The 25568-nt window shown below is 32.5% G+C and overlaps 1 protein-coding gene across 10 annotated transcripts in view; it reads left to right on the plus strand.

The window, feature by feature from the left end:
* The window catches only part of LOC117177683 (epidermal growth factor receptor-like), a 326636-nt gene that overhangs the window by 161558 nt on the left and 139510 nt on the right, over positions 1-25568 (plus strand). For all 10 annotated transcript variants that reach the window (XM_033368525.1, XM_033368527.1, XM_033368523.1 and 7 more), the window contains one exon: positions 1320-1361. The gene's annotated coding sequence lies outside the window, so the exon portion shown is untranslated. The remainder of the gene's footprint in view (positions 1-1319; positions 1362-25568) is intronic.

Here is a 25568-nt window from a genome sequence, read left to right on the forward strand (position 1 = left end):
TGACAGATAGTAAAGGGCTATCAGACTCTTTCTTCTCAGGGGGCTCTATAGGCTCATAACATATTGTCGGTTCGAATAAAATATCTTACATCACTCGTGGAGTTACATACTTCTTTATACAGGGAATTCAATGTTCACAGGATGACGGAAACAACCATGGCCATGAATTTATTACTCGTCCTGCGAACATTGACCTCCCCGTGGCAAAGACGTGCCTAACTTCTACTTGTGATGTAATATACTATTAACCAAAGGTTCGCTTAATATTAATTATTATTTTCAATTCTTTGTGTTGTTAATTGGCATTAACAGATATTTTTTAATCATTTCAGCGCCAGTACTAATTTAGTCACTCCTGTTAACTTATTGAATACTAATCTGGTGTGATCATGGCGCTATCTAGATTGGACCAGTACAAACGAACGAAATTTTTTCACACGCGTACAATTCAATGGACGGCGTATAAAACCATGGTCTAGATTGGTGGTGAAAAAAATGCCCCCAAATATTTGTCGAAAATTCTAAAAGATGGTGGTGATATGGGTTCTAACTGGCCGATTTAACCTTGCGACGACTTCATTTACTTCTTTTGAGATCCATTTTGAAATTACAACAACAAAAAATTTAATAATTTTTTTTTTTGAAAAATTTAAAAATAAAAAACGCGTTTCCCAAAAAAATGCAAATCACAAAATTTTTGGACTTTTCAAGCCTACCGTTCGTTATAAAATATATAGATTCATTCAAAAAAATGTAGGTTCAATAATACAATTATTTAGAAACATTTGTCACTAGAACTGAAGATTAAAAATTTATTGATTTTGTTATAAGCAAATAAGTGGACAAAAATGATGTCGTGGAGATAAGCAATGTTTAATCATTTAATTTTAACTTATTTTTTATAGTATATAGACATGAAGGGTTTGTGATGAACTAGGAAAATTTAGTAAATAATTGGTTATTATTAGAAATAAAATAAATGAATGAAAATTATTTTGTGGAGATTATCTAAGTTTGATTATTTAATTTCTACTAAATTTGTACAGTATATGAACAAAAGGGGGTTTTGAGTTGGATTAAAGAAAATTAGTAGATAATTTGTTATTTTTAGAAACAAAACAAGTAAGTGGATGAAAAATGATGACGCCCTATTTTTGTGGGCGTAATAGGCTCATAACATGGTGGTTTGGATTGAAATATATTATTAGCTCTGCCACAAAAAATACGCATTTATGCAAAAAAGGAACAAAGCATAAAAAAATTACATATTAATTTTATTTGGCTTTAAAAACTAACAAATATTTTTGTTTATGTTTCAGGCGAGAGTCGTTTATGCGCAAATGTATCTTTCTAAGTTCTACGTAAGTATCGTTCTTTAGATGATTTTTTATTATTATTAATTGCACAATTAAAATGAATGACAGAATTGCTTCCTTATAGAGGAATATTTATAGGGATCAAAATGTTTCAATTTTGGACATATCTTGAAATAATACAACTTCAGGAGTCCAAAAATAAGGGTTTCAAAAAATGTGTAGTTCTTTTTTTGATAATTTGAAAACAAGTTGAGCTATCTAGCCAGGTGAAAATATACGACCGGCACAGTACTGACGCTTTACAGCTTTCTGGAGTTCCAGCACTGGCTGGCTGTACTGCGCCAGTAATTTGCCAGCATTGACTTGTAATGAATAGTGATACTGGCGTGCCGATGCTGGCGCAGTGCTGGCTGTTAATACTTGGCCAATACTGTCAAACTGCCTGCCCCCTACTGAAAATTCCTATATAGGTTCTTATATAGGAACCTACATAGGATCTCATATAGGATCCTACATAGGAACCTATATGTTTCATCTACATGTGCCACCTGAAGGAAATAACATAGGATCTTATAAAGGATCCTATATAGGTTCCTGTATAGGATCCTGTATAGGCTCCTGTATATGTTTCTGTACGGCACCATATCCAGGCAGTACTATTCTATGGTACGTACGGCTGCGCAGAAACTTTTTTGGTGCTCCAGGAGCATCTAGAAATATATATATATATACCATTAGGTACCATGAGGTGCCATTAGTTAGGTACCATGAGTTAGGTACCATTATGTACCTCATTAGCGAGTGTCCTATACAGGCACCTATATACAATGTTAAAAATTTGAGAAATGAATGGCTAGCGGATTCGAGAGTACAATTTTTCGGAGTATAAAATCAATTCAATATCGAATATATTCAACTCCGCATATTTTAATCCAGAATAAAATAGAATGGTTGAAAGGTTCCTTGGCGGACTGAAGAATCGAATGGAGCCTCTACAAAGTACCCGCAAAGACCCCATTCGGTTCCTTTTTAAAATACTAGAAAAAACAGCAAAATTAACTTTAAAATTTTTGAACTTCGGATTCTACCTTAAAGTCCCTATAGAAGGTCACGGAATAATCGCTATAGTTTTTTTTGCAGCGCTAAAAAGTTAAAAAAAAATAAGACGTACAACGCCTGTTGACTGCTACTTACAGGCGATGCGTTTGAATTGTAGCAGTCAACAGGCGTTATACGTCTTATATTTTTTAAAACTTTTTACCTTTGAAAAAAAAAACAATTGCGATTATTCCGCGACCTTCTATAGGGAATTTTAACGTAGAATTCGAATTTCAACCATTTCAGTTTGATCTTGCTGTTTTTTCGAGTTTTTGAAAAAGGAACCGATTGGGGACCCAATGGGGTCTTTACGGGTAGTTTGTAGAGGCTCCATTCAGTTCCTTCGATCCGCCAGGGTTCTCTAGTACATTCAGAGTAAATATAATTAATTCGCACCGCACAGAAACAAAATCTTAAGCCTTGCTAAATCCGGAGTTAAAGACTCGTGGCGGGACTTCTTACAGAGTTTAGGTTCGCAGCTGCGTTCGCAGTAAACTTGCAAACAGGAGTTGTTCGCCACATCATGGTTGCAAGTCAACGCTTGCGAGACCCCGAACTCGATAACATGAACATTGTAGAATGCCGAATTCTATATGGTCGTGTGTCGCGTATGTGCAATTTGTTATGGCAACCAGACGAAGTGGGTCAAAATTGTATATGAATTGGAATTGGAACACGAAGAATTGATATAGACGCCGGTATGTAAACCTGAAATTCTAAATTAATTGCTGAGTCACGCAACTAGAATTAGACAATCACAAACTTTTGAATACCAGAAATTCATTCGTTACAAATTTTTTCATTTCCTTTTCTAATTATAGTTGATAAAATTAATTGATTTAAGAAATTCAGTCGCGAGTCTGTTGGCTCTAGCGCTTCGTTCTCGGACATATTTAACCTGGCGCTTCACGCTCGGATATATATTCTTTGCACTTTTTATAAATGTGTATAGGTAAAGATACGGTTGCTCTAAGTTTTGCACTTCTGTAGGCTTGCAGGTACACATTCTCATCGTAACACTCGCGCTACACCCGCGATGGTTGACAGAAATTTGTAAATGTATATTTATTTTCTGAATAATCTTTTAAAAAGCTACAATCCTTTCTTTAGACATTATTGTCTTATCTCGCTTTGTTATGCTAAAAATAAGATTTTTCTTTTCATAATATTTTTGATTGATAAAACAAAATATCCTACAAGTTTTCTTTTATACTTTTTATATATCTCGCATCTTGTGGCGTAATATTGGAATTTTCGATTTTTTTCATATCAATTTGGATAAATAAATTAAAAACGCGGAGTTCTATCAAAAATGGTACAAAAATGTTGTAGGAATTTTTAAGCACTGAAATTCCTTCAGAAATATATATTCCCCATGTTTTGCTTCGTTCATTGGCTTAAAATATGCATTTTCAATTTTGTGCATAGTACTTCGATACATAAAACCAAAATTACGAGTCCTTTTGAAAAATGGTTTAAAAAAATTTGTAGGACTTTTCAAATAATATAATGGCTATAATTATAATGTTGTGGCGTCAAGTTTCGAACAATTCTAATACTATCTGAATCATAAATGATGATAACTTAATAAATTATAACAAATTTGTATCTCTTTTTTAGGTAACAATTTTTGTCTCAATTCTTTTTCGCACCTTTTTTCGTTTTTCTACCAATTTTTCATTTTTATTTTTAATGTCATGTTTATGATTAAAACCAAAACTACGCGTCCCTGTCAAAAAGTATTTCATCCAAAATTGGCATAAGTGTTTTAGGTGCAAAATTTTTGTTTACTAATTTTTGATGTAGCTTGTGTCTTTGTTGGCAAATAAATTTTTTTATTTTTAATACCGTTTTCTGCGAATAAAACAAAAACTACAAGTCCTATCCAAAAGTGTAAAATAAATTTCTAGATCATCTGTATTGAAATTATAGCTTTTATGTTTTCATTTTTTTCGTATCTTGCGCAGTTTGACCACCAAATGGAATTCTTGATATTTCATTATTTTGTGTGCGGTTAAAATTGAATTTTCGATTTTTCAAGAAAATCCAAAAACTTATTATAATAATATTGTAGAATTTTCAAAAAGCTACGTTTTTCTTTTCTCAATTTTTTTTATATTGCACGTTGTTTGACTTTAAATTTTGATTTTCGATTAATTTAAAAAAATTTTTAATTATATAACTGATGATCTTTTTTTGTCGAAAAAAGACATTAGGTCAAATTGTGTGGCTTTCTGTGTAATACAAAATACCTGTACATAAATGGTTTAAATCTTTTTAAAAATTTCCTAAAAATTTTGAAAATGCTGTAATTTTGGATTCCACTGCATTATTAATATGGTCACCCCGTATTTAGCTGTACTCTAGTAATGCAAGAAAAAAGTTATAAAAGAAAAATCTCCCCACCTCGCATTTCTCATCAACAGCGTCTCAATATACTAACATGATGTACTCGGTTAAACTTTCAAAAGTATCAGTCAACCACAACTGCAATATTAAAATATATGAATAATGTAAAATAAATAAATACTTTGCACAATTCTTCTTTGAATTACATTATTTGAAAATAAATGTAAACATGCTGAAATAAAATAATTAAAATTCCAGTCACTACTACAAATTTATATTGAAAAGTTAGTCGCCCCAAACACCCTGTCAGATATTTCGTATCTGCGGGGCTGGTTGGGTCTGAGTCTACCACCACTCTCGCTCTCCAGCCGAAACAGAGGTAAGCGCAAAACATGTGTGGCTGGCGGGAATTTCTCCAAGTTGGGCATGTCTGTCTCAGAGAAATGGGTTGCTTAATAGTCCGAGATCCCACTGCGTTTTTTCCAAGGTAAGAAGGAAACGTGATAAAAGCTAGTAGGGGGCAATTAGTGCTTTCGGAAAATTTAGTAGTGCCACCCTCTACCCGCTCAAGAATCCCTGGCAGGGAGGCCTAAAGGGCGTGATTGCAATTAACTTTCAGTATATTCTAAGTAACGCGATAAGACAAAAACTAAATGAAAGCTGAAAGCGCTCTGTACATGAAAAACGTATCCTGCCAAAGCTGAAGGTAACAGAAATATGTTGCAGAGGTATTTCTTTGCTGAATTTATTTGCTTTGGCTGCAATACTACTTTGATCAAAAAGTTCCCGGAATTTATTTTTAAAATTAAAAATATAAGTTTATTCTTGAATATTGATGTTGTCCCCTTCAAAGTAATTCCCATCTACTGCCACGCACTTATGCCATCGCTTGATCCAGTTCTCAAAACATTTTTGATACTCAATTTTCGGTATGCCCATCAGTGCCGTTTTCGATTTTTGTATTATCTCTGATCGGCTTCTAAAACGCGTTCCGCGTAGTGGTTTTTTCAGTCGATCGAACCAAAAAAAGTCACAGGGAGCTAAATCTGTCGAATTTGATGGCTGCGGAATTGTATTAGTTGAGTTTTGGTGAGAAACTCACGGATAATGATGGCATTGTGCGACAACACACACGTTGTTGCAAAATTAAATCCATTGCAAAAATCGAAATTCGCAAAAAAACAGATGCACTCAAAATTGCGTTAAATTTTGCAAATGTCAAGTGAGAAAGCTGAAATTCGCAGGGAATATTGTTAAAAGGTGTGACAACCTACAGAAACGAAAAAAATGTGAATCGGACAGCAGGGGGTGCCATACGGTGATGGTTCTGGGAACTTTTTGATCAAGGTGGTATTTTCGATGGGAGGCTACCGTAAGAAGAGGCTTCATCTTCTTTGGGCGCTCTGACTGCTTCGTGGGTGCGATGCGATGCGATGGGGAAGGCGGCCGAGCCTCATTGGAAACTTTAAAAGGATCCATTACTCCAAATTCCCTAAGTATGCGGCCAAAATTTGCGAATGGATTGACCCTTTTTAACAATACTATTATGCTGTGAGCATACAGTTGCAGTGTTATTGCATGCGACTCGAGGTATTTTTGTACATTTGTTTCTGAAAGAAAAGTTGGCATTTGGCTTCGATATAAATTTATATTGTAGATCACACATTGAACTAAAACTTTTAAACAATTTATTATACCTTATCACAATGTTGGTGAACAATATATTCACAACAATTAGTGAAAATAGGCTTACTTAAAATGTTACTTTAAAAGTTAATAGAATCTTAGACAACTTTTTTTTTTGACATTTTTGTTTTAAAGTTAAAACAAAAGTATTTGAAAAAACAGTTTGAAAAAAAATTTCGTAAAAAAAGTACGGAAAAAATGTTTCGAGACTAAATTTCTGAAAAAATAAAAATATAAAAGCAAAACAGTTGTTTGAAAAATGGTTGAAGCAAAGCTACATAATTATAACGCAAACACCTTATAATACATGACGGATTTGTTTTTATTCATAATTGTAGTTCAAAAAATGTCTTATGCTTTATAGCAATTGTCTTCTGAAGTGATGTTTCACTGCTATAATGTATCAATTTTCTAATACGTGCGGTATAAATTTATATTGTAGATCACATTTATACCACAATTTATATTGTAGATCGCACATTGAACTAAAACGTTTAAGCAATTTCTTATACTTTATAGCCATTTTTGCTAACAATATATTCACAAAAATTAGTGAAAGTAGGCATATATTCTATTAAGATGTTACTTTAAAAGTTAAGAGAATCTTAAAAAACTTTTTTCTTCGACAGTTTTGTTGTAAAGTTGAATGAAAATTATTTGAAAAAAAAGTTTGAACCAAAAATTGGTAAAGAAAAGGGTGGAAAAAATGTTTTGAGACAATTTTATACAACATAGTTAAATTCTCGCAAAACAATTTAAACTTTTGACCAAATAGTTAAATATTCAACCAAAAATATAAGTTTCAAACAAAAAATTTCATTTTCAACCAAATAATTTACTTTTCTACCAAATTGTTAAACTTTAAAGCCAAAAAGACGATTTTTGTACATGACAGTTAAATTTTCAATACAAAAATATGAATTTTTCCAAGTAATTGATTTTCAAGCCAAAATATATCAATGTTCAATTAAAAATGCAATAGTTGATATTCCAAACCAAAAATATTTTAATTTGAAATAAATAACAGTTAAGTTCCACTAAAAACGCAAACATTTGTAATAAAATAGTTGCATCCTCAATCAAAACAGATTTCTTGTCAACTGAATAGTTGAATTTTCAATAAATAATTGAATGGTGTCATTTTTAGTTAAAAAAATTATTTTTGAATGAAAAAACGAATTTTCCACGAAATAGTTCAATTTTCAAATCAAAAGATACATTTTACACTAAAATTATGTATCTTAAAAAACATTGATTTTAAAACTAAACAGTTGAACTTCCAACCGAAAAGATGATATTTTAACCAAGAAGATTAAATTCATAAAACTGAAATAGTCTAAATTCCAACTAAACCCTTTTTTTAAACTAAATAGTTGCAATAAATATATTTTGATAGAAGTACAATTTGTAATTTTAATTGATTTTTATTAATTTATTTCAAATTGTAGAAAATTCTAATTGTAATATAATAATAGTTAAACTTTGATAAAAAGAGTTTAATTTTTAACCAAATAGTTAAATATTCAACCAAAAATATGGATTATAAATAATAAAGATAACTTTCAACCAAATTCTTGAATTTCTAAGCTAAAAGAGATTTTAGTTAAAAATTTAAAATAGTTTAATTTAACTAAAATACCTGAATTTCCTATTATAGAAGATAAATCATCAACCAAACATTGAGTTATTAAATTTTCAGTCGCAAGAAATAATTTTTAACCACAAAAAAACGATTCCTTTTTTATTAAAAATTTTAGTTTTCAAACCAGAGGTGAATCTTTAAAAAAACTAATTTCGCAGCAAAATAGTTCAACTTTTATTCAAGTAGCTTAATTTTTAACAAAAAAGTTAAAATTTTAAAGAAATAGTTCAATTTGCCTTTAAGAATATTAATGCTCCACCAAAAAACGCAAATTTGTAACAAAATACATGAATTAAAAAAAAAGAAATTTTCAAGCTAAAACAACGCATTATCTGCAAAATATTTGAATTTTTAAACCAGAAATACGATTTTTCAACAGAAAATGTCGTTTCTTATCAAATAGTTAAATTTCCACTAAAATATTGTACCTTTTAAGCAAATTGTGGAATTTTTAAGAAAAATATAAATTTTGAATAAAAAAGTTCATTTTCAATGAAATAGTTTCAATTTGTACCAAATTGTTAAATTTTTAAGTAAAAAAAACGATTTTTATACAAAACAATTCAATTTGAAACTGAAATTATAAATATTCAACAAAATAATTTTCTAAAAATGTTTCAACTTTAAACAAAGTAGTTGATTTTCCAGCCAAAAAATACGAATTCTCAATAAAAAAGAAAGGAATGGAATTAAGAAAGTGGAAAAAAGAAAAAAGTAATGGGGAAGAATATAGGAAAAAAAAGAAAGATTATACTGAGTTGTATTATCAAAAGAAAGAGGAAGAGAAAAAAAGGTTTGAGGAAGAGGCGGAGAAGGCTAGGATGGAAGAAGAGGTATGGAAGGTAGTAAATAGAGAAATAAAAAGAAGAAAAAGGGTAAACCAAGATTTCGAAATGATAGAATGGAAGAAATATTTTTTGAATTTGCTAGGAGGAGTAGAGAGAAAAGTTGTAAAGGGAGGAAAATATGGTAGAGAAAGATATAAGGAAGAGGACATTTCAAGGGAAGAAATAGTTAAGGTTTTAGGAATAATGAAGGATGGAAAGGCACCTGGTATAGATGAGATTTTGAATGAACTATGGAAATATGGAAAGGAGGAACTAGAGGAATCGGCATGGATAATGGGTAATAGAGTGTGGTGAGGGGAGGGGTGGCCAGAGTTATGGAAAGAAGGAATAGTTATACTAATAGTAAAGAAAGGAAAAGGAGCGGATGTTAAATATTATAGGCGGGTGACCTTGATCCCAATACTGTATAAAGTATATGCAACTATTTTGTCGGAGAGATTGAAGATAGAAGTTGAAGAAAAAAGATCGAGTCACCGAATCAGACTGGGTTTAGTAAAGGAATTGGGGTAATGGACAGCATCTATGTTCGGAAATATCTAGTAAATAAGAGAATTAAAAGGGAAAAGGAGGCAATGATAGCGATGTTCGTGAACTTAATGGCGGCGTTTGACACATTAGACTGAGCCGAAATAAAAAAAGTTATGGTAAAAAAGGGGATAAGAAAGCGATTAATAAAGAGAGTATCAGACATTTTAATAGGGACAAAAAGCAGCGTAAAGGTAGGAGATCAAGTAGGAAATAGTTTCTGGTTGGTGAGAGGTGTGAGGCAAGGATATCCTCTGATCCCACTTCTATTTAATTTATTAATATCAAACTTGGAAGAAGAAATGAGGAGAAAAGTTTGGGGAGGAGTTAGGATAGGGAAGGAAAAGATATATATATACTGGCTTACGCAGACGACATAGTGTTGATGGCAAAGGATGAAGAAGGGATGGCAGGATTAATTACAGGATTAGAGAAATACTTAGATGGGAAAAAGATTAATTTGAATGTATAAAAGACAAAGGTAATGAGGTTTAGAGTAGGATGGGGGAGAAAGAAAGAATGGACGGGGGGAAGGAAGGGAATAAATTTTGAAGAAGTAAAAGAGTTTAAATATTTGGGATATACTTTGAAAACGAATGGAGATCATAGAGCTCATCTAAGAGAAAGGATAAAAAAGCAGCAGGGGTAATGAAACAGACGTGGAGAATAGGAGAAAGAAGGTTAAAACATTTTGAGAAGGACAATGTGGTTATTTGATACGCTGGTATGGCCTGTATTAGGTTATGGAGCAAAGATATGGGGATGGAAAGAAAAGATATTGAGAGTTTACAAGAAAGGTAGATATATGAGGTGGACACTAGGGGCAGACTGGAGGACGCCAGGATATATAGTGAGAGAAGAAGCGCAAAGGGATAAGTTAAGTATTAGAGTGGGAAAGAGGGCATGGAAATTTGAAATGGAGCTGTGGGAGGGAAAGAAAGGGGAATTGGTGAGAAAGTATTTGATGAAGGTAGAAGAGAGGAGAGGGAGGGCGATCGAATTAACTAGATGGGAAGAAGAAAGGAGGTAGTTCTCTAATGATAGAGAAATAAAAGACGGGACTGGAGTAAACTATGAAGAATTGGAAAAAGGGAGAGGGAAAGACAATTAATAGAAAGATGGGGGGGGGGGATTGAGGAATCAAGATACCATAAATGGTATAAGATGATTAAAAGGGAAGGGATGCCAAAGTATTTAGAAAAGGGATGGAGAGAGAGAAGGTGGACGAGAATAGCAAGATTTAGATTGGGAAACGAGGTAAGGGAGGGGATGTACTGGGACAATGAGAACAGACAGTGTAGAATATGCGAGTGGGAGAAGGAAACATGGGAGCATGTATGGGAAGGATGTAGGAGAGGAATGGAAGATAAAGGAAGCTGGCAAGAAAATGTGGTTAAGATTCTAGGGGAAGATGGATTAGAAGAAGAATGGATGAAGGAGTTGGAGGGTGCTAGAGGAGCGAATGAGAGAGAATAAAAGAATGCTCGTGAAAAAAGGTAAAGGAAGGTATAAAAAAGTGAAAGAAAAAGGAAACGGAAGCCGCTTAGATTAGAAGCGTAAAAATTGTAAGTAATGGTAAAGTAAAAGTTAAGTAGACTAAGATGCGTTTACGTTCTCAGGTTCTCTCTCTCGCTTGCACTTTCGCTTTCGTTTGCGCCCTCACTCGTTTGCTAATAAGTCCTAAATTGCGCTATCGCAGGAAGTAGAAATAAGTAACTAGATATAACACTTTATGTAAATAGTTGTAAATAATTGTATATATAGAAAGGATAAGATTGTAAAAAAATATAGGTATACACGGAAAAATTGTATGGAATGGAAGTCATGTAAACCCTTAGGGGACATATTATGAATGAAGAAGAATAAAAAAGTTCATTTTCAATGAAACAATTTAAATTTTTACCAAATTGTTAAATTATTAAGTAGATAAACGATTTTTATACAAAACAATTCAATGTAAAACTGAAATTATAAATATTCAACAAAATAATTTTCTAAAAATGTTTAAACTTTAAACAAAGTAGTTGATTTTCTAGTCAAAAAATACGAATTCTCAATAAAAAAAATATGCCCGCTGCGCGGACACATTATCGTTGCACGCTGCGCGCCAAGTTCGAGCGCGCCTATGGCGCGCGGTTGCGCTCTCGTGTTGCGCGCTTGTTTTCGTATGTTTCATGTGTACACTTTAACTAAATTTTTTCAAATATCATAAATACTATAAATTAAGTCGAAAACTGTGATTTAAACTTCTGAGGAATTACAGCCATAAATTGTAACTTTCTTAACTGTAAATCAAATTTCCGATATGTTTTTAAAGAAGGTTCTCAAAGTACCTACGGCTCGGAAGATTACATTCTCATTACAAAACTCGCCCTTCGCGCTCGATAACTTGTGTGCAATTGAAAAACTTCATCAAGATAATTTGTAAATATTTTTAAAATCCACCAAAAATAAGCACTTAAACTTATGGATCTCTAAAAAAAACCTAAATTGCATATATTTTTGAAAATGATCTAACTTTTGGAACTTTTGTCTAATGAAGAAATTTCATGATAATAGTTTCGAAAAATTTAACTGACATAGTTTATAAATATATTTGATATCTAGTGACGAATTTAAATGAAATTTCCGAATATTTTAGAAAAATATTTTTTCTTCTGAACATTTTCAAAATTTTCAAAAGTATGTAACTTATAATTTTCATCGGAATTGAAAATTTTATTTGGATAATTTGCAAGTCTTCTACCCATCTATAAGAAACTTTAACAAAAAATTTTATATTTGAAATTTTTTTTCTTTAAATTTTGAAAATGCTCTACATTTTTGAATTTTCGTTGAAAATATATGAATAACGAAATCAACCTTTATTTTGGGAGCAGACATAAAGACAGACACACACCGATAACTTATTTGATTTTTGGTTTCTGTGAGTCTTGAAACGTAAAGATCTGTTAAAAACCAGAGATAAAAAATTTGGGCGATTACATTACACTGTCATGAATGAGAATGTACAAATATAATAGTTGATATCCCAACCAAAAAGTTTCAATTTGAAATAAAAAACAGATCAAATCAACTAAGAACGACACATTTTTAAGAAAATTTTTGAATACTCAATTAAAACAGATTAATTTTTAATCAAATCGTTTAATTCACAACCAAAAATGGCATGATTACATTTTTAGTTAGAAAATTATTTCTAAATCGAACTAACGAATTTGTAACAAAAATAGTTAAATTTTTAACTAAAGAGAGGAATATTCACCTAAATGAGAAATCTTTAAAAAAATTGAATTTTCAACCAAAATTTGTCCAGGCTTAGAGCGCTGTGTTCGCGTATATGTGCGTGAGGTGACAGCTATTATCGATCACTCTTATCTCCAACTTCAGAAGTAGCTACTACTTACAAAAATGAGTGGTGATTCAAATGTGCTGAAACTTTTAAACTCCATCAAAGCCGACATAGAGGAAACCAAAAAGGACGTCAAACTTCTTAAAACTGAAACACCTCAATTGAAGTCCGATTTTAATGGTCTAAAGATCGAATTTGGCACGTCCCAAGCACAGTATAAAAAGCTGAAAGAAAGTTATAAGGAATTAGAGTAAAAGTGTGGTTCACTCAAGCGACACGTTGACTTTCTTCAGTGACAAGCCCGCTCATGCAATGTTTTGATTCACAACCTATCGAACGATGAGGAATCTAATAGGGACCTCTTCTCATTCGTTCTCAATATTCTCACTTGCGCTGACCTCTCACTGAATGAGTCGAACATTTACACCATTTATCGTCCTGATACTTCTCCTACTTCTCCACCGTGCCTTACGCCACCCTCCCCTTTTATCCAGGAACTGAATGGCTGATGGCCTGATTCCACCCTCCCTTCCACTGCAAATTTTGCTGTCTCCTCCTACCCTTGCATATTCATGATCACATAGTCTATCACCGATATCCCATCTTACTCACATACATGTATTCTCCCTCTTCGTCCCCTGTTACCATACCATTCGCCACCCAACAGCCTCTTAGAACGTAAGCTTATGACGTAAACGGCAACGTGATACGGATAAGGCCAATTTTCAGCTGAGATGTTCGTCTTATGATGAGGAATGCAAAAATGGGTGTTTTACAGGCCGGAGTGGATGCGTTTTGCGGTGGCGACCTGTCAAATGTTTCAATATAGACAGTGAACTAACGTGACTCGGATAAGGTTGAAAATTGGTGTAAATGAAGGGGATGACATTAGAAATAGCTCCTTTACAGGTGAAATTTCTTGAAATTGATTTTATAGGAAAAAGTTTCAAACGAAAGTTGGCCCACTCCTAGAGATAAATATTATCATTATTATATAGTTTTTAAATAAAATTGATACATTTGGAGAAAACATTGATTAAAGAAATACCACAACAATATTACCATTTGGATAAAATATTTCTTATTAATGTTGGAGTATAACTGTAAAGAAGCTATTTCTAATGTCATCCCCGTCATTTACACCAATTTTTAACCTTATCAGAGTCACGTTAGTTTACTCTCTATATTGAAACCTTTGCCAGGTCTCCACTGCTAAATGCATTCACTCCGACCTGCAGGCACCCATTTTTGCGTTCCTCATCATAAGACGAACATCTCAGGTGAAAATTGGCCTTATCCGTATCGCGTTGCCATTTACGTTGAAGCCTCATCTCTAGTCTATAAGAATCTCCCCCTCCTTATTTACTATCTTACCCTTCGATTTCCTTTCGAAGCCCTCTCCTTCCTTGTGAAGGCCTCCTCCCCGCATCCCAATTCTCACATTAGACTCCTGCACACCAGTACTAATAAAGTACTAAAGACCCAATACATTTCAACGTAAAACTATCAACTTTGACAACAATAAATGATGGAGGAGTCAAAGTAAAGCGATTTTTTTATTTAATTTTTGAGAATAATACTCAGCTTTATTACAACCATGTACGATAATTTGAAAGTGAGAAGGTGACTCTGTTTGTTGGCTAATATAAACATTTCAATAAAATATTCCTTGATAATGTTGGAGTACATACGTAAAGGAGTATCTGATTCTTTTATAAAAAAATTATGCAAAAATAAAAATATGCATCTCTGGAAGTAGTCCAACTTTGGTCCAAACTTTTTTTTGTAAAATCAGTATTAAGAAATTTTACCCTAATTTCCGGCGACTTTAAATCCTATTGACAGCACTTTTGCATCCAGGTAATCGACTATGGTAATGCGCAGGTGCTATTTCTAATGGCATCTTCTGCATTTACACAAATTTTCAGTTGGCACCTTTTCTAGATCGCCACTTCTCACCTCTTCCACTCGCTCTTGCCAGTAAGGTATTTTTACGTTCGACATCGTTGCCGTTTATGTTGTGGGCTCACGGCCTATTCGTACCCGAATTGGTAACCACAAAACTTTCCGGGGTGAGGTGAAGGGCGAGGATAAACAAGCCTGGGCGTGCCAACAGGTCTGCTTGAATAATCTGCCATCAAGATTGGTCATTCATTGCCTTAAATTTACTCCAAAAATGCTTTTCGTTTATGCGTGCTTTTTAACATTTATTTAAGGGTGTTGGTTAAATCCTACTTTGAATTTTTTTATAGGTACGGCACTGACTCAATATATTTTTTCCCGAAGGATTTGCGAACGAAAGAAAGAAAACTTGTCGAATATCCGGGGTCTTGCGAGATCCTCGGATAAATAAAATGTTTTGAAAAATAAAAAAATTTGTTGAGGAAATGATTATTTTCCCGAAAAATAGGAATGTTGCGAAAGATAGAAATCAGCGGGTATCAGACGACAGCATTTGAACGGTTAGAATCGGTTGCAAATTTTTTTTACTCACAATTCCGGCATAATAAACGAATTCTCGAGATATATCAGGTTTTCAAAGGGCCACGTCTTCATGATGGTGACCCTAAATTTTGCGAAATATGTTGCGAAATGGAGAAAAATGCAGTGAAAATTGACATGCCCTGTGTGTGTCAGTCACCAGGCTAGCTGTAAACTTCACACAATCAAAGACGCCATGCCCCGATACCGTGCATAGCGTAAAGTTGCCAGCTACCCTGGCGGCTGATTACAAACACAGTTAAAAGACACACATACAGGGCATGTCAATTTTGTCTGCATTTTTCTTCATTTCACAATGTATTTTGCAAAATTTAAGGTCACCATCACCAAGACGTGGCCCTTTGAAAACCTGGTATATCTCGAGAATTCTATTATGTCAGAATTGGGAGTAAAAAAAATCAATTTGCAAACCATTCGAACTTTTCAAATGCTGTCGTCTTGCTACCCGCTGATTTCTATCATTCGCAAAATTCATATTTCTCGTGAAAATTATCATTTGCTCAACACATTTTTCGATTTTTCAACATTTTATTGATCCGAGGATCTCACAAAACCCCGGATGTTCGACAAGCTTTCTTTCTTTCATTCGGAGATCTTTCGGACAAAAAATATATATTGAGTCAGTGCCGTACCCATGAAAAAATAATTCGAAGTTGGATTTAACCAACACCCTTAAAAACAATAATTTTGCCATAAACATTAATCTTTTCAGAAAGGCTTGATCTACGTTCATCTGACGTTAAATTTCCTAAATAACAATTACAGGCCGAGAAATTGGCTTTCAAGGGTAGGGTAACTTTGATTAATCATATTTTTAATATAAAAAACATTATTTCACTTTTGACTAAACATTAACGTAGCTCTTTATTTTACTAATATAGATATACCACACAAGTCATGTTTTTACAATTCTTTCGGAGAAAATATATTTAAGCGACATGCTTCCTACATCCCATGTACACAGCCCCCTGAACGGGATTTATTAGAGTTGGAAAACGGGATTCCATTTTATAACCGCAATTTTAAATATTTGTTTCAGCTTTTTTGCATGCGGCATCTAAATATTATTCTATTATGCTGACCAGCGCCGGTTTTTGGAAAGAATGATCATATTTTGTTTAATATTAAACAAAAGGAGAGAACAATAGAGAAAAATTACAGTGACACTTAGCGTTAGCTGTTTCGGGATTTTCGCAGCACTCTCATAGACATCGTGAAACTCACGATGCATATACCCTGGGGCGAATCGATTTGCTCGTAAAGATTAACCCTTTCATTTTTATGAGATGCAGGGCAGTTTAGAAAACCCAAATTATGAAAGCATGGATTGATTCAGTTTTAATAATCAGAATTAGTTTATTCATATAATTTGAAGAAAGTGAAAAAAAGATTCATGAAAATCGGTTAATAATTGCAGTAAGAATAGAAACATTGAAGTGCATACAAAACTGTAACTTTACCGAAATCTTGACACCCAGTTTGACACCTACTCCCTCAATTTGAATAATAAGTACTTGATGAAAACTACTAATTAAGAGGTATTATTAAATCGAATAATAAGCCTTAATAAATGAATTAGGAGTTTGCTAGTTAACATAGTCTGAAAAGCTCACTAAAGAAATGATGATTGCGTGAAATGTTCTAGCCTGACTTTACTTTCATGTTCCTTCATACGTTGGCTCACCGCTCTCCCGGTTTCTTCAATATAGATTTTGCGACAAGAACAAGGGATTTTATGTACTCCTGGATCACTGAAGGATGCCTTTTTATCTTTAGGGTTATTTAGTAGTTGTCCTATTTTCGCAAGTGGTTTAAATATGGTTTGGATGTTGTGTTTGTTGAGAATTCTTCCTATTTGTTCTGTGACACCTTGGATGTAGGGTAGAGTAGTGGTCATTTTTCTCTCTCTTTCTTTCGTAGGTTGTGTTGACTTGCTTTTTTGAGTGTGTTTTCTTATTGCTTTATCAATTTGTTTGTTTGTGTAATCGTTCTGTATTAGGATTTGTTTAACGTTTTGTAATTCCTTTTGTAAGTTATCTTTGTTTGTTATGGAGACAGCTCTGTATACAAGGGAGGTGATGACCGATTGTTTTTGAGATGGGTGATGGTGGGAGGAGGCATGTAAGTATCTGTTTGTATCCGTGGGTTTTCGGTAAACTTCATGTCCTAATGTGTTATCAGATTTTTTGTAAACTAATAAGTCCAAGAAAGGCAATTTTCCGTTTTTTTCTATTTCCATGGTGAACTGGATATTAGGATGTAATTGATTGATAAAATCAAAAAACTTATTTAGTTCATCTCGTCCATGTCGCCAGATGACAAATGTGTCATCAACGTAACGGAGCCAGAATTCTGGTTTAAGTTTGGCTTGGATAAAGATTTTAGTTTCTAGATGTTCCATAAAGACATTGGCTATTACAGGTGAGATTGGGGATCCCATTGCTGCCCCTGAGGTTTGTTCGTAGAATTGGTTATTTAACGAGAAGTAATTATTATTGAGACATTCTTCTATCAAAGATACAAGCTCGGAAGGGAAGTTTGTGAAAGATTTAATAATATTAATTGTATCCGAGATTGGTACTTTCGTGAAAAGAGATACTATGTCGAAACTCACTATGATGTCTTGGGGTTGAATGTGAATCTGTTGTATCTTTTTAATAAATTCAAATGAGTTTTGGACGTGAGTGATGGGGTTTCCTGTAAAAAGGATTTAGTTTTGCAGCGAGGAAACGTACCAGGTTGTAAGTTGGTGAGTTTATTGCGCTGACGATCGGTCTGAGTGGAATGTTCTCTTTGTGGATTTTTGGGAGCCCGTACAGTTTTTGAGAGATGGGATTAGTAGGTATTAAGTTAGATATTGTTCGGCTGTCAAGTGTAGAGTCTTTGAGAAGGGTTTTTGTTTTACTGACTATTGTTTTTGTGGGGTCCTTTTTAAGTTTTTTGTATGTATCGTCAGTTAGAAGTTCCATGATTTTGTTGTTATAGTCTTCTTTATTCATTATTACTGTTGTGTTGCCTTTGTCTGCGGGTAATATTATAATATATTTATTTTGATTGAGTTCTTTAATTGCGGTTTTTTCCTATTTTGTTAAGTTTGAGGATGGAACTTGAGTTTGGCGTAAAATGTTGGCCGTCCTGCGTCGTATGTCATTTGCTTTTTCGGGAGAAAGGGTATATATTGTGGATTCTAAATTGCTGATTATTTCTTCTTTTGGGATTTTCGATGGAACTACAGCAAAATTATGTCCTTTAGATAAGGCTGAAATCATTTCATTGTTGAGAGGGTGGTCAGAGATGTTTTTTACTGTATTTGTTAGTTTAGTTTGCTTTACTGGAAGGATTTTGTCAAATTTTGTTTTTTGTTTTTTGGTGGAAAGCTCTTTAAACCGTTGGGGTTGGTCAAACGATATGCGGTCCAATGTGGACCAAATGTCAAATCTGAGGGTATTTGATAGGAAAAGGTGAAGTTTTAATAGTTTTTTAGAGGTAGTGTGCAAAAGAAATTTGGTATGCTGTATTCTTTCTTTAACGAGAAGCAAACTTGTATTATGCAGAATCGATTTGGATTTAGATGTTCCCAAATTATTTTTCAGTTGTAAGAATTTTAGGACTATTTTGTTGTCTGCACCGTTTCAAAAGAGCTAAGGATGTTAGTAGCTTATCTTGAGAAGTCCTGAGCTTACTAAAGGTGTTGATTTTAGTAAGAATACTCGCCCCGTAGAGTTCCTTGATAATAGATTTTATGCTTTCACGATGATTAATTTTGATAAAAAGAGATATTTCGAGTTTCACTCGTGTAAAAAACTACGAATTGTTTGCCGACGTTTCGTGAACATTGCAAAAACATACAAGAAATTTCCAAGAAAACATAGAGAAGCAATCGAAATCTTAAAACACCCCAATAACATCAATAGGGACAATGGATATAATACCAATCCGATTTGGCTTTCCGTTCTCCCGGATTTTTTAAAAAAGACTTGAATGGCCAATCGAGTTCGACCAAGTATCACGGAATTTTCGTTTATTTAAAAAATATTCTAATTTTTGTTGAACAAAGATTATTCTTATCTAGAAATACTGTTAATTATTGTGATAGTGATCGACAATAAAAATTTCGATGAAACATTATCAATTAAAATTGTTATAAATACGTTTTCTGGGAAACTTTGCAATTTGTGATTTTTCAATTTAGGATTTTCCTTTAACATCTGAGTTGATGCCAATATTCTTGAAAATAACGTAGGTTAAATTATATTTGTAAAATACAACATGTTTTAATCTTGTAAAAAAAATTTAAAAAGTGTGCTTTGGTTCTTTGGCTTGGAAAATCATTTTTGTTCATTTCATAAGCAACCGAAATGAATAAATTAAAAGTCTTGGAATTCTTCCTTTAGAAAAAGCGGCTTTTGTCAATCTAGAGATAATTTTTTTTAATGACAGGAAGATATCAATATTAGGACTTATGTATCTTTTAGCATTAGGTAACCAACTAGCACAATGGATCAATAAATGGCTTTTTTAACTGTATGCCAATTTCGTGATATTTGAAATTACATAAATAAGGATTACCAATTATTTATTGTTAGTTTAACGTGGGAATGCCGATTAAAAATCTCTCTCACAAAAATTTAAAGGAATTTCAGTGCAAGCAAAATTATTTTACATACTAAAAAGCCAAAGTTTTATATTTAATTTGGTTACAGAATCAACAATAATATTAATGTATTTTCACAAATATAATTAAACCTAGGTTCTTTTCCAGAATATCTACATCAATTTTGATAATGAATGAAAATCCTAAATTGGAAAATCAAAAAGTCTATAATTTTCCAAAAGAATTGTTTATAAAAATTAAAATTGTTGACTTGTCATAGACAAGGTGACCGACTGTCACTATCACAATATTGTAAAGTATTTCGAGATGAGAACAAAATTTAGAATGTTTTTTGAATGCATACAAATTTCGTAATACTTGGAATTGAATAATAACAATTGTTAATTGTTAATTTTACATAGAAAAAGTTTACGCAAATCTCTTTTAAACAAATTTGAAGCGGACTCAGTGCAAAAAAATTATGTTCCCGACCAAAGTTTTATATTTACTTATATCTTTTGCTTACAAAATCAAAAATGATTGCTCTTCAACAAACATAATCAAATATATATTAGTTTCAATAATATGTGCAACAATTCAGATGATGGTGGTAAACCCAAAATAGAAAAACTACTAAATCAAAGTTTTTTCAAAAAATTGTTCATAACAATTTTGATTGTTGTTGTTTTATAAAAATTGTGACTAATAATCACGCTCAACATAATTTGAAGCATTTTCATGAAAGAACTCATTTGTTTCAACTATTACAAAAGCATTAAAAATGTCACTGAACGATAAATTACCATGTTTGGATATTTCTCAATATGACATGTGTATAATCATGAAAAACTACAACAATTAAATTATTTGCGTTGTGGGCGAACTCTTGAGTTGATTTAAGATAATTTTTTATTGTGTGCCAACCGCTGTTATAGAGTTAATAACGTTTTCGTGAAAAATCTTGATTTTCTAGATCGGGTATCCTGGTCGGGGCCAGATCACGGATGAAGTAAGTGTCCAGACCGGGGCCAGGTCGGGACTTCCGATCGGTATCCGATCAGTCTCATTATAATCCATTCATGAATTTCACGAATGAAGATTTAATTCAGATAAACTCGAAACTATCGAATGGTCCTCTCCTTTCGACGAACACCTTAATATTTTGAATTTCCAATCTAGGTATTTTAAGTTATAATTAAAGTAGTACGGGGACGTAAAGAAAAGATTTCAGAAAACAAAACTTAATTATACTGTTGAGAGCTGTAAGATTATTGTAGATGGCATAAATTGCGAGGAAAAGTTTTATTTTTTATGGAAAAATTGGTTAATAATTAGAAATATTTTATTTAACAACTTTCATTTCTTGACGAAAAAAATTTGGTCTATAAAACTTTTGAGCAAATTAAAAAAATATACAATCCTAATAAGTGATCGCTTAATTCATTTACAAAAAATCCTATAATTTACAATTTATTAACACTTTTCTTTAAACAAATTATATTTTCTGTCAATTGCTTTACTTCTTGAAAAATTCAAAAAGGCAGTTGTAGATAATATTTTTACTAAAAAGTTGAGCTATCATTTATTAGGATTGTTTCATTTTTTCAAGGTTGCTGACGAGCGAAATGGACAAAAAAGTTTTTAAAAAGTAATGAATATTTTGGAATACAATATTTCTGGTTATTTAACATATTATTCAGAGAATACAATTAATTAAAATTTTTATTAAGACTCCGTGATTTCGATCTAATGGACATTTTTATAAGTTGAAATGCCATTATTTACAATAAAGAAGGCAAATAATATTTTTCAGCATTTTAAACGGCGCGCGAATAGCAACCATTTAGATGCCGAATGTGGCGCATGCAGAGTTAAGGAAGTAGCTCTTGTTAAGAGCCCTGCTCAATTGGTATTTTGATTTTTCTACTTGATTCTGAAATTCGTGTTATGAAAAGTTGTCCTTCATCTATTTTTGTATTTAATTTATTATTAACACAGAATAAAAATTTCAATTGCACATTCGAATGGACCACACATTCTATTCACAAATCTAAAATACTTACATTTTGCGCATACCACAATCCATTTTTTGCGAATAGATTTTATACTTCTTACTCTACATTAAATTGAAAAACCTTGAGTATTTAAATAATAATTTAAAACAAAAGTACTTGATAAATTCCATCATATACTAATATTTGACTTAATTGTAAATATACTAATTTGACCTGAAATAATTTAATTGTTTATTAATTTGTTTGAGGATAGGTTACAAGCGAGGTTTCAATGAGCCGCAGAGTGTAATTACTGACTTTCATTTTCTTCGCGCAGGTTTCGAGGTATACCGGCTAGTGCTCGGTGCCTTCAAACACGTGGCTTACTCGCCTTAGACATTTTCAATAATTCATAGAATATTAGAAACGAGTAATATATTAATTTTACTGCGCTCTCAGAAACCAACAAGCAGCACTAGTTCTGCGAGCGCATGGAGATGTCGTATCAGTAGGAAATCGGTCTGGCCGGGTCGGGCCCAAGTATGGGTCACAAAGTTCTACCAATCAGGGCCAGATCGGGAAACCCGGTTTGGGCCAGATCGGTATTACGTTTGAAATCAGGCGATTTCTGAACTAGTAATTTGAGTAAACATATAATAAATAAAGAAAGGAAAATGCAAATATGTTAGATCTATGCGTGCTTTGAAATTTATGGCACTTCAAATTAAAACAAAATTATTGCAAATTGGGGCTAAATTAAAGGCTGTAGTATTCGCTGAACGAAAAAAATGAGTTTCCTCCCACGCTATGGTGTATTTGGCTATACTTTCGTGTAGACTTTAACACTTCTATTATTACTGCAAATATTAAATGATTTTTATCAATCTTTTTTCACTTTCTTCAAATTATATAAATAAACTAATCCTACTAATCAAAACTGAACTAATCTATGCTTTCATAATTTGAGTTTTTATAACTGACCTACATCCCATAACAATGAAAGGGTCATTCGTTACTAGCAATTCGATACGCCCCAGGGTGTCTGCCTCATGAGTTTCACGAGGGTCGACGAGAGTACTGCGAGAATCCACAAACAGCTAACACTGATTGTCACTAAAGTTTTACTCTATGGTTATTTATTTTTGTCTATTAAACAAAATATAAACATTTTTTCGAAAGTCTTTTATGCTAGTGCACATCAGTCGCATTCCTTAAAAAAATGAGGAGTCCCGTCTCGTCTCGTTCTTTGGGATTTCTCGCTCAGCGGCAATACTGAAATCGACAACTGTAAGTTGGCGATTATGAATTCTATTTTGTTAAAGCTCATTCGGCTTTAACGAATACATTCTTATTACTTATCTCGTGCTTCGCACATTATTTTGTCTAAAACATAAAATTTTCTACACTATGTGCAACACTATTATATCAAATGTATATTATATTTACTTCCGCATCACAGGCTGGCGCTGCTTATTCAGATATTGCAAAATAATCTACACATTTTATTTCTCATGTTTACTTAAATATTTGCTCCTTATTTTGTACTAATTTTTATTTTCAGTTACCATGAAAAATTTATCATTTTAATAAATTTATATTATTACAATCCATTATATGTATTGTGATTGAAACATACGTATTTTCATTAACTTGTTTTCAAAATTTAAAAAAAAAGTGCGCATCATATAAAAAAAAATTTTGTTATTAAACTTTTTAATGCAACTCCAAATATACGCATCCTAGCGTCAATTCGCTTGAACAAAATTTGTAGATATAATTTGGGCGAAAAATTGTATTAGTTAAAATGTAATTGTAGCTGGTGTGGTTTTTCCAGAAAGTTAATCTTCTTTTTTTTTAATGTATTCTTATAATAAAAGTTTATTAAAAATTTGTATATCATTTCTGAATACACAATTTTGTGTAATTGATGCGTTTTCGTACCTTGAATTATTTTTCCAAAGATTTGATTTTTTCAATCTCAATGTTATTTTTCTGGATTAAAACAAAAACTACCGATTCTATTAAAAAATGATTAAAAACAGTTTTTTAGATCTTTTTTGGGTGAACCATTGTTGCCTCTTTATTTTCCTCGTAGCTAGTGTTGTTTGTCTAAAAATTTTATTTTTATATTTTTAATGTTGTTTTTTACGGATAAAGCAAAAACTACGCATCTTATCAAAAAGTTAATGGTGGCAAAAATATAGATCCTTTTTTGGTGTATAATTTTGATCCATTTATTTCTGATCGTATATTGTATAGTTGGATTGAAAAATTGAATTTGTTATTTTTCATTATTTTTTGTGAGAATAGGGACAACTTTGCACGCCGGTGGTACACAAATTTTTTTTTAAATTATCTTTCTCGCACCTCTAAGATTTGTTTGACTATCATCAAATTTAAGCACCTATTTTTTATATTGAAATCAATTGATTTTTAGGGGTTGTTAAATGCCCATAAATTCGATAGTTTCCAGGGATTCATGGACGTGTGTTCGGGGTGTCAAACCCATATGTCTGATATATGAAATTCTTCGTTGGATAATTTTCTACAAGCCTCTGTAGTTTCTCGCCACATTTCCCCAAACCCTAAAAAATTATTTCAAGAACTCAAAAAAGTTATTTTTTACATTCTCATCTTCTTTATTCACAATGTGTCCCCTAAGGGTTTACATGACTTCCATTCCTTACAATCTTTCCGCTTATATCTATATTTTTTTTCAATCTTATCCTTCCCATATATACACTTTCTTTCTGTTCTCTTCTTTTTCCCAGTACATCCCCTCCCTTACCTCGTTTCCCAATCTAAATCTTGCTATTCTGGTCCACCTTCTCTCTTCCCATCCATTTTTTAAATACTTTGGCACTCCTTTCTTTTTTATCATCTTCATACCATTTATTCTATTTTGATTCCTGAATCATCTAGTTCGTTAGCCAGCCATTTTGGATAAAAATTCAAAAAGTGGGCACATTTCGAATATTATTAAGAACACTTTTTTAAAAATTCAAACATTCTCTATACGGCTATTCATAGTATTCAAAAAGTCAAACAATTCATCCCAATGACTTTTTTGATAAAATCAAAAGTTGCCAGAGTTATAGCATTTACAAAATTTAAAAAAAAAACAAGCAAAAATGAACATTTTAAGCCAAATAACGCACAATATGAGACAAAAGTAAGAAGAAGAAAATTGTTGCTTTTTGAATTTTTCAAGAAAATTAACAAAGTTTTTATGATAATCTTGAAGGTCATTCAAAAAGCAACAATTTTCTTCTCCTTTGTTAATTTTCTTGAAAAATTAAAAAATTAGATTTTTCGGTCAAACTATGCAAAATACGGTAAAAGCTGAGTAGAAAAAAATTGTACATTTCAAAAAGATCTACAAATTTGTCATCAACCACTTTTTGGTAGCACGCGTAGTTTTGGCTTTAATTATGAAAATCATCTTTAACAGTAAAAAAGATCTGCCCGCTGCGTGGGAACATTCCATTGAAAAAAAACAAAGTTGACCTTCAAAAAGCCATGAAGGTCAACGTCAAGGTCAAAATGAAGGTCACCATTGAATTCCGCGTTGAAATTTATTCAGGAGTGACCTTCACCTTTTTGAAAAATATTTTACCTGAGGAAATATCCAACCGTCCCGGGACTTTTTAGATACCCTGTAT

This window comes from Belonocnema kinseyi, chromosome 8 (assembly GCF_010883055.1).
Source record: "Belonocnema kinseyi isolate 2016_QV_RU_SX_M_011 chromosome 8, B_treatae_v1, whole genome shotgun sequence".
NCBI classification, from domain to species: domain Eukaryota; kingdom Metazoa; phylum Arthropoda; class Insecta; order Hymenoptera; family Cynipidae; genus Belonocnema; species Belonocnema kinseyi.